Consider the following 12,005-nt stretch of genomic DNA (forward strand, 5'->3'; position numbering starts at 1 on the left):
TTTTATAAAATAGACTAGTTAAACTAAAAATCGACAAATAATTTAAATTGGAGTAAAGCAAAAAAATTGATTAATCACAAACCAATATGAATTGAACTAAAAAGTCGATTGAGTAAATTTTTATAATTTCTAATAAATTTTATATTAATTTATTTAATTAAAATCGATTTAATTTAAAAACAGTGGTAAAATAAAGTCCCTCATTGATTCGCAATTGGCAACCAATTAAGATCATAAAAGCCACACTTATATACATTGTAATATTTAATTAATAATATATCTTATACGTATTTTTTATGCTTTTTCCTATAGACCCAAGGCATTAGTATGACCCACCAATGTTTGTGTATACCACCCACTTGACTCGACAGAAGGTCCAATACATACGCTCTTGGGGACACAGGAGCTACTAGCACCCATCGACTGCTACTGTAGATAGGCCACAAACGGAAGCAATTCCCTCAGAGCCAACGGCTGGTGCAGGACGACAAGGTCGCGTAGATGCTTCAAGTGGTTGAGGCAACCGCTGATGCAGGAAGATGACGACATGAGTTTTGGCAGAAAAAGAGAAAAGAAAAGAAAGGATATTTTAGAATAATTACGGAAAGGTCCCTATATTTTTTAATGGATTAACAAGTTTTTAATAACATCTTTTAATTCAAACAATTATTTTAAATAGAGTGATTAAGTTAAAAAATTAGAGTAAATAAAATAATCCATAAATCATAATACAAAAGTTATTAGATTATGTAATTAGATCCTCCGATTAAAAATCAATGGCCTGTCAAGATTGAACTTATATTCAATTTAGTATAAACATTAGATATTTAATTTATATTTTTTAATTAAACATTTCAATCCAATCCAATTAATTAAATTTATATCTTAAAAATAACACCAATTTAACATTTAAAATCTTTTTATTGTTTAAAAGTATAGTTCAACATAATATATTATTATAGTGATATAAATAGATAGATAAACAGAAGCTATCATCTATTTCTTATTATTTTTTAATGAAAGCAAACATAAAGAATTAAACTAATGGCCACATTTTTTTTTTCTAATCTATTAGAATCTAAGACTTTTATTATCTCTATACACAGATTACTAAATATCTGCAAATCTTCTTTTTTGGCAAAAGACATTTTTGCTGTATAGTCAGCAGTTTGATTTTTTGTCTAGAAACATGTCAGTCAACGACTTTCATGTTGCAAAATTTGTTGAATTCGAATCTATAGATAAACTGTCTTGGAAAGCTTTGACCGTATGCAAAACTGTGAGGTTGAATCATTACCTTTTTATAGTCTTGGTTTTGAAGGAATACGACACCATCCAAAATATTTCATAATTTAACATTAAACACCGAGCACTGCCCCAAATGTCGATTATATCTAAAATTCCAATCTCCAATCCCATCACACACCACTCCCCCTACAGCTCTAATTTCTGAGTTGAATTTAACAGCAACATCAATATTTAAATGAACCCAATTACAAATTAAGACTTAACTGGAGTTACCGACTAATCTAAGTGTCTTTATGAGTTAAATGTACCGCTTTGCCAGCTATAGGAGACTTTTTACAATCTCAAATAGACTCCTTATTTTCTTTTTCTTTTTCATTCTATTGGAAGAAACTTTTATAGCAAATTAACGAGAAGATTTGACTTTTGACAGAATAGGTGATGAAGATGACATGCTAAAAAAGTCGAATTTGGTGGAGATTGATTAAAAAGCTTTATAAATTATACGGTAGTTTTAAGTTTTAATGGAAATTTGGCAAAGCTTTAGGTTATCTTAATTAATGGATAAAAATTGTTGTTGACCAAGATTTTTTTTAGCCACTCAATGTGGTAACCTATGATTGGATTAGGTTAAATGATTTAATATAAAATTTAAATAATTAATTTTAGGCTAAATTATATTATTAATCCTTAAATTAAAAGTAAATTTTCTTTTTGATGATTTAATTATTCAAAAAATTTTTATTGAAGTCACCGAATTGTTAAAATTGACTATATGAATTTTTCTATTCGCTCTACAAGAACCCATTGAAAGCTTTATCTTTTATTGTTCAGTTTTTTTTATAAAACAATTTTGGACGTCACAAATTTACGAACCAAAATTAAAACAGTCTTTTTCTTCGATTTCTGACATTGACTGTCAAAACAACTTCGATCTAAGATATGTTCTTCTACTCATTGATAGGTATTGATATACCGTACCGATTATCAAACCATCAAATCTTGTCTTTAACATTGCTAAGAATCGATAAGAATATTCTGATTTCAACGTTTAGATCTCAACATAACTGGAGGATTTTGTTCTTATTAATTTCATTATCAATTAAATGATCTTTTATGAATCTTGTCGATATTTCCCGAAATCTTGATAAATCTTGAAAATCATTATTAATTCGTGTGTATTTCTCCGTTGAAAGACTCGTTATAGGTAGATCAGATTTGGACGCGAGGATCATCGTTTGAGACCCCAAAGTCAGGTGTAAGTTCTTTTACAAGAAAATCAAGACAAAATCGAGCTTAGAATAGACCGCACGGCCAGCCACACAGGCGTATTTTCAGTTTATTGAGAAATTTTTATTTTAATGTTTTTAATGTATTATTTTAAAAAAATTATATAAAAAATTTTAATACGGGTGGGGTGAGCTCGGGTTTTAGCTTTTTTATTTAAGTCTAGCTTGGGAAAAATTTTAAGCCTATTTTTTGGGTCGAGCTGGGCCTGAGCCTATCAAACGGGCTTGAAATTTTGTTATGGTCAGACCCATGATCACCTCTAAGTGTATGCATAGCATATTATGTGAAGTGTTAAAATTTTCATAGTCACCACTTGAGTTCTTGGAAAGCGAATTTGCTCTCTCCTGTGAGGCATCTAATACTTATCCAATTTACTATGGCTATTGAATCACTTCATGCTATGTCATTTACTTCTGATCCTCCATTTTGAATCATTTAGATTGTATTAATATAAATTTCTTACAATCATAGTTAGTGTCCAAACTATAGTTAGTCAATTAGGATATCGTAACCCTTCTAAAAGATAAAGGTGGTTTAGGTATACTCAGTGCAAAATAGAAAAATCAAGTTTTTCTAGTCAAATTAGGCTAGAGGCTATTACCTGAAGGTAATATCCTCTAGGTGCAAATCCTTAAAGCTAAATATCTTCAGGATCCGAGGAACATAGTATTTGTGGTGAATGTCTTTACCACTTGGAATTCCTTATGTAAGAATAATTTGTGTCTTGCCTCAGGAATCAGATGGATCGTTTGAAATGGTGAGATGGTGAACTTATGGTATGACAACTGGTCAAGTCTAGGCCCAGTTTAAAACAACGCAAAATGTAACACCCAATACCCGACCCGAATAATGGGGTCGAATACAAGGTGTCACATTAACTCTGAAACGGATTACGAACAAATTTCAACTAAATTGTAAACTAACATAACTAAAACAACCAAATATGCTTTCTGGATCATACATAACTTAGGTCGCGTATCATCAGAAACAACTTAACATATTTTACTGGCTGACCCGCCAAAATAAACCACTCAAATTACAAATTCCTAGTTTAAGTGATTAACATGCGAACATATAAGAAGATTAACAATAATGGCTTTACTATGTTTAAACAATTACTCAATATAGATTATAATACAACAAGTTCATATATAGTTATAAAAATGTAGACTTTGAGGTTTGGCCTCTAGGTCGCCCCACTATATACATGTCACAAGATAAGAACATGACCGCCTCCCGACGTACCAATATCAGAAGTGAGAATATAGCAACTAAAGATATCAGTTAAGTCGATTTCCACAAATATATGGGTCAAGTTGTAATAAAGTTTATTTACAATGAAACACTTGGTAAGTATTCCGAGGATCGTACCCTAGGGATTGCAATTTGGGGAAAATTGTTATTACACCGATTACCAAAAATAACTACTAGTCCAGTCGAGTAACGAATTAGTAGTTTTAATCTAAAATTAGGATGATAATAATAGTAACAATAAACTAAAAAATTAAACTAAACCTAAACCTACTCCATAATAAACTAAAAGAATTAAACTAAACCTAAATCTACTCCTAAGTTCATGTATTAGCTTATCATATTCCTTATTTCGACTATGCGAGCTCCTTTATCCTAGATCCAATTATTTTACCTGATTAATTATTGATGTAGAGTTCTAAATAGTTGGTTACTAATTAACCTAGTAGGGCTTTTCAACCTTCTAATAACCTAACTAGTCGACAAGAACTACTCACCTCTATGACACAGTTCAAACCAGGGTAGGTTAAGGTTTTCACAGATAGGTAATACCGATTTCGGGTTAATTCCTTCTTACATGATTTCCTAGGTTCATCAATCCTAGGGTTTAAATTCTTCCTTCCCTAACCACGAATCTACTAAGTGATGCTTGGTAGGCAACACCAATTTCGGGTTAATTCCTACCTAAATAACTTCCTAGGGTTGTCAATCCTAGTGTTTAATTGCATTGAACCAAATCCAACCAATCTAAATTAAACTCTACCTATCAATCAATTAATTAGGTTAAAACAATTGAAACATACGAAATATGTATAAAGCATAAATTGGTTCTAATCTTTACACAAACATTCAATCAACAATGTTAAAGAAATACATATAAAGAATAGAATAAATGAAAGAGATGCTCATGGATTTATTAATGAAAGCGTAGCTTCAGAACAATATCCACTCACGAAAGTCTCACTTATAGGATCTTCCAATTACAAGAACATAATGTAAATGAAATAAAAACTAAGGACAAAATAAAAACCTCAGAAAAATTTATGTCTTCATAATGTGTTGTTTTGAGCAAGTATTTATGGATTACATGCATTATGACCTAACTAGGTCAAGAAAGGACGGGTAAGAATGTTAATTTAGGTTCTGTAGACGAAAACACCCTTTCTCATTAAATTGGCCTTGTCGTAGCTATGTCGCGACACCCTCAAGCCTGTGTTGCAACATCGAAGGCAATTTGCTTTATTCTTGGTGTTTTTAGGGCTATGTCATGACATCGTCCAGCCTGTGTCGCGACATCCTCAGCAAATTGCTCCTTGGGTCTTCTGCTTATTGTGTTATGGCATCCTAGCTTTGTGTTGCAACATCGGGAGCAGTTCACTGTCTTTTTGCCCTAGAATGATGTACTGCACACTTAATCAATATATTAATATTCATTTAGTCCCAGATTGGCCTAAAAGGTCATAAAACACATAAAAATGCTCATTTTATTCACTACATCCTAAGACGAAAAACTTAATAAAACTATGTTAAATTGCTATAAGACCAACTCGTTAAGCATAGAAATAAGCCTAACCTACTACAATAAATTGTGGCAAATTAGAAAACAAGTTCGCCTAAGCTTGAATAAATTCTAGTTTGATCCTTTTTCATCTTTTTATATAAACCATTATGCCTGGGAAACAAAAAAAACTAAGTTCAAATGACCCTAGTGAGTTTCCAGTATAATATACCATTTATGAATTATAAGTCATATCTTCATTGGTTGATCTTCTGTTTGGCACCGCTTGCACAAGTAGGGTTCATGTATTCTTCTTGGTGTACTCATGTCCTTTCTTGAGTTGTCTCATCTTGAGAATTTGTACACTTTTTGCATTGTCAAAATCCTCCATTTCTATTTATCGTGCTATAGGCTACAATGTGGGTTAATTTTTACTTATCCATTTGTACTGATTTCTTGCAAGATGGAATATTACCTCTTTTTTCCATTAGAATATATGCAAATTACATTAGTAATTATTGTCATTGCAGATTCACTTACGGTGGATTAATTCTAGAAAACTCATGCATGGAGATTCACACTTGGAGAATTTTTTTCATGTGCGGGTTTATACTTAATGTATTATATACTCAAACTAGAAGTTGGTGACAAACCTTTATAAGCGGATTCATAATCACATATTCATACACTGGTTCTTAGTTATGAAATCTATCTTTAATAATAATTCCACCAGACTCTTGTTTGGCAGATAGTCACTATAGAATCTCGATTTAAAAATAATCATTGGCAGAGTCCTACGTGAAGTAGATCCTTGACGTTTTGGCTTAATATAACTAGTTCATACAAACTCTCGTAGCTTGAACATAAGAATAAGCCCATGCAGTCTCTTTCTTGGATAATAGTCCTTACTAACTCTTAAGAAGGATAGTCTCTTTGATAACTTAAACGTGAAACATGAATATAAGACAAGTTTATTGTCATAGCTTGAATCATAATGATAAATCTAGTGGACTATCATACATATAGATTCATATAGTAGATTCATGATGCGAGCTCATATATGGTGGACTCAAGTGTGTGGATCCATAGGCGAATACTTACATATAAATGCAGATTCATAGAAGAAACTTCATAATTGTGGTAGATTCTTACATATGGATACATGCGGATTCATGCCACGGATTTCGCATGATGAAATCTCATATATAACTTTGACGTAAATCTTAAAGAACAAGTCCAACGAACTTTCATAACTTACATATGTCATGGCCATAGACTTGCACATATAAGGCTTTAAACCTTAGACTCCGTAGAGTCTCATACTTGAAAGAACCCACGTAGAGTTATCATATACATGTGTACATATATCTCCATACAATCCAACTAAACCTCAGCAAAGTAGAATACCATGCATATACATTCTTCATACATTCGACCTAAACCTCTGCAAAACCAATATCATGAGGCACAGAGTTCACAACATGTCATTTCTTCATCTTTCATCTGCCAAAACAACCCTTTATACTTCGCATATCATTCACATTTATTACAGACATATAACAAGCATTCAAGTGGTCATTTTATTAATAACACAACATAGATCATGCCAAGCATATCATCTAGTAGACCATTTCAATGATAACTTCTTTAGTAATTATTTTACCAGTGAAAGTTTAACAAAATAATGAACTGAAACGTACAATCAAACATGCATCTGTAAATCATCACTTTGCATACTTCAATCATACAACAAAACAACCCATAATAATTCAACTCATCATTTACAGAACACGAAATCAAACACAACACAATAACATAGTATTGATATGTATAAAACAACCACAGAAAGTTTGAGTTTAGAAACTCACCAACAAAATACTTGAAAGTTGATACTGATTACACCTGCTTGGTTTTCCTTATCACCTGAGCATCCTCTATCACTCCCCAAATATAGGGGATTAGTTGTAATGAATAAGCAAGAAATAAACTTTAGGCTTGAAGGATAAGTAGCTTGTACATTCTTTAGAAGTCCTAGGTTTAAACCACACCTCTCCCAGTTTTTTCTCTTTTTATTTTCAACAACCCAGTATGAAAATCTCATTAGAATAAATAATATTTAGAGTGAAAACATAACAAGTGCGGGCAGCAACCCAATGGTTAAGCATTCTTCTTACTCTATTAAAATCCCAAGATCAAGTCACACCACCCTTCCTCAATTTCATTTTAAATTTCGGCCAAATTGGGTAATTTACCATGCAACCCCTTAAAATTTGAAAATCCTATATATTTAGTCCTCATTTTCCTAATTACCCTATGATTTTGATTTCTTTTCTATTTCAACTTGAATTCTCCCTCTTTTTCCTTTAAATTCTTCTTTTCTTTTCTCCCATTTTTTCTACCAAATTGGTCATTCCATTGCTAAAATTATTTTTCCCTCGATATCAAATCAATCGTTAATAAATTAATTCCTTACCGATTGTTGAATTCATCGTTGATAACCTCCATATCCATCAAGTTCGGTAAGTGTATCTCGATCTAAAGTTTAGAACCCCAAATCTAGAAGAATTTCTATTCGATATTGATCATTCAAATAAATTAGTCGATCTTTCACGGTTCTTGAATAATATTTCATTAATATTGTTAAATCTTAATAAATCTTTGAAAACAAACCTTAACCCGTGTACAAATGTCATTTGAGGACCCGTTACAGGTGCATCAGACTAGATTTGAAAGTGAGGGACGTTGCTCAAAATCTTAGTGAAAGGTATGTTTTATTTTACGAGTGAATCGGGACAAACCATGCCTAGTATTAGTGCCACACGATCATGTGGGTCACACGACCCCTCACATGACCATGTTTACATGAAACCCTAGATTTTACGGTTCTCACACGGCTGAGGACCCTCCACACAACCTGCCAGACAACTGTGTTTCCCTTGTAGCTTGGTTTTGCAAATTCCACATAACCAAAATCTTTCACATAGCCTAGCCACACGACCGTGTACCCCCTCCACATGGCCCAGTCACACGGCCGTGTGTTCCCTCTTTTTTAGATTTTACAATTTTGTTCCCTATTTTTTAGATTTTATAATTTTTTCCTCTATTTTTTAGATTTTATAATTTTTCCCCTATTTTTAGATTTTACGTTTTTTCCCTATTTTTCAGATTTTATAGTTTTGCCTCTATCTTTTAGATTTTACAATTTTGCCCAAAATTTTACATTTTGTTTAGTTTAGTCCCTGGTTGGTTCTCAAACTGTTTTAGTGTTTTATTTTGTTCAATTAACCCCTGATTAATGCTAGAATTCATGATCTAATTGACTAAATTATTAATATTATGTATGTTTATGATATGTTCAGTTTAGTCCTCGTATATGCCCGAAATTGTCTTTAGAGTTTTTATTTACTCAATTTAGTCCCTGATATTGTGTTATTCTGGAACTTGTGATTTAATGGCTGAAGTATTATGGTTATATCGTATGTAAAGTGTATTTTACATGCTACTAACATTGTGAAACAAATAATCTATTAGTGTTAATATTGACACCACCCTATTGAAATACCTATTAAAGCATGTTCATTACTAGTGAATGAATCGAATACATGTTAAGCATAAGTACTACTAGTGTTGATTTATTCTATTACAAAGAATGTCATATTGCATTGCATGGGGTAGGATGATATGTACGGAGGAAAAGTGACAGTTTAATCTACAAACAGTGTACTTTGATTATGAACCATGTGGCAGTTTGTTTAATCTGCAAATATGTTGTGCACTCACAACAAGTGGCAGTAATTGCAAATATGTGGTTCGATCATGAACCAAGTGGCAATTTGTTTAATCTACAAATATGTTGTGCACTCACAACAAGTGGCAATAACTGTAAATATAACAGCCCATTTTTCAGTGGTGTCGGAAACAATGATTTCGAGACCACAAATCAGATGAATGAGTCCGTAAATTTTATTATTTAATATTTATGATTCAAATATAGTATTATATTAAATTTTGATATGATATTTTTTGGGTAATTGAATGAATATTTAAGTACAAATGGTTTGTCCTTAAAGTTAAGTAGTTTTAGAAAATGAGGTATTGACACCACGTTTTTATAAAACGAGCCTATAAATATTTTTATTAAATATTTATAGAGTGATTATATAGGTGTATTGAAATTTTGTCTAGAAATTTTAACGTTTGAATAGTTAATTAAGGAAAAAAGGATTAAATTGTAACAACTACAAAAATTAATAATTATTAGTTTATATTTTCTAAATGATTGTAAATTCATAATTCGAGTGTTTTATGAGGTAATTAGCCCATATTAATTATATTAGACGATAGAATGCATGATTTATTATCATATTATATGTTAATTTAAATTAAAATTAGATTAAAATAAGTTAAAACATAAAAAAAATAAAGGATGGCCATATTCACTTCATCTTTTTCACTCTCACCACCAAATATCCATTGTTAAGGAAGCCATGAATTCATCCAAGCTCTCATCCTTGCATTGTGAGTGGGTTTTAATTCGTTTTTAGTAAATTTTATGTTTTCAAAATCGTTGTAACTAGGTCTAGCTAAACCGTATTTTCATTTTCAAAACTATTAAAGATTTTAAAATTTTTCATTGATGAATCTTAGATTTTTTTATAGAAATTATTATATTTAGAAGCTATGAAATGTTTAAGGACTATTTGATTAAGTAAATTTTGTTAATTTTGTATTTAGGGACTAATTGTTAAAATAGTGAAATTGTAAGAAATTCTTGTGAAAATGTGTTAAATATGAGTTTTAATAAACAATATGAAATTTGGCTGGTATGGTTTGGGATTAAATCTTTTCAATTTGAAAGTTTCAAATTTAGGTACTAACTTGAATAAAAGGTAAAAGTTTAGGGTAAAAGTGTAAAATATTGATAAAGGGAAAATTACATGAACTAAAGTATTTTAAAGTATTTGAATTGGATAATTGGATTAAATTATTATATTTAGGGTGCGTTTGGTTCGCTGTATTGGATTAGAGGTATATTGGATTAGAGGTGTATTGGGATTAGAGGTGTATTGGATTAGAGGTGTAATAGCTAATCCACTGTTTGGTTGAATGTAATGGAATAGAGGCGTAATAGTAATCTTGTGTTTGGTTGAATGGAATAGAGCTGTAATAGCATAATGGAAAAAACTAAAATGACTAGAATACCCTTAGCATAAAATTGTTTTGGTAATTGATTATTGTTATTGTTATTTAAATTTTAATAAGATTATTATTATCAGTAATAAATATTTTAATCATATTTAAACATAATTATAATTAAATATATTTTAATTAAAATATATAATTTAATAAAATTCTTATAATTAGCAGAAAATTGTTTTGGTAAATGATTATTGTTAATGTTATTTAAATTTTAATAAGATTATTATTATCAGTAATAAATATTTTAATTATATTTAAACATAATTATTATTAAATATATTTTAATTAAAATATATAATTTAATAAAATTCTTATAATTAGCAGAAATTTGTTATTGTTATTTAAATTTTAATAAGATTATTAATATCAATAATAAATAATTTAATCATATTTAAACATTATTATTATTAAATACATTATAATTTTGGTATATAATTTAATAAAATTCTTAATAATTCATATTCTTATATGAATTTACTCAAATCATAATATATGATACTAAATGAAAATTTGAAATAATTAATATTAAATATATTTTAATTAAAATATATGATTTAATACAATTTAAAATAATTATTATTAAATATAATTTCATAAAATGTTCTTATGAATTTATAAAAATAAAAATATAACTTGAGAATTATTTTCTGCATAAACATAATTAACTTATACTAAGAAAAAGTTAGATGAAAATGAAATTGTACATCATAATCCATATGTTATATAGTTTTACAACATCAAAAAGTTTGAACATTGATATTTAATGGTGAGAAAGAAATTTTCTGACCCATTCCAATCGGGCAACAGAAGGTAAACTAAAGAAAACGATCATTTGATTTGGATGATCGGGAATTTTACTCAAAGCATCATACCGTTGATCGTCGGTTAAACCTTCAATTGACCATAAGGCTGAATATAAATTCGAAGCTTTCTCTTCCATCTTCTCTTCTGACTTCTGCTGAACTACCACCTCGGAGGCAATACTCCTACTGATTTTATCGCCAACGGCCTGGATTTTTTCCCCCAACAAGGTGGCAGCCTCCTCAAATGAAGAATACACATCATCACGAGCATCAGATTTCTTTTTCATGGAATTAGTCAATTCTGTCAATTAAATTATGTCTTATGCAGCACTTAATACAACTTGATCCATTCGAAGGTTGACTTTAGCAGGTATCCAAGGTTGCTAACGCACTCCAGGCCATATAAAAATGTAATTTAAGTAATGTTAACACGTCCAGGTTGACTACATTTTGCCATTTGGCAGTGTTCAAACATAATCCCTTCATTCAAATACAGAATTTGCATATTTTACTGTCATTCTTACGATAGGATGCTGGCCTGTAAGGATTTTCATGCATGCAAGACTGTATGAACGTATATTTACCTCTATTTTATTGTAACAACGAATTCGAGAAATTGTGTTTCCAGGCCTACTTATTAACCACCTTTCGGATCTATTAATTAATTCAAATAAAATAGCAGGATTGAGTTAAGAAGTATTTGCAGGAAAGGACCTTAG

This window comes from Gossypium hirsutum, chromosome A03, assembly GCF_007990345.1.
Source record: "Gossypium hirsutum isolate 1008001.06 chromosome A03, Gossypium_hirsutum_v2.1, whole genome shotgun sequence".
Lineage (NCBI taxonomy): Eukaryota > Viridiplantae > Streptophyta > Magnoliopsida > Malvales > Malvaceae > Gossypium > Gossypium hirsutum.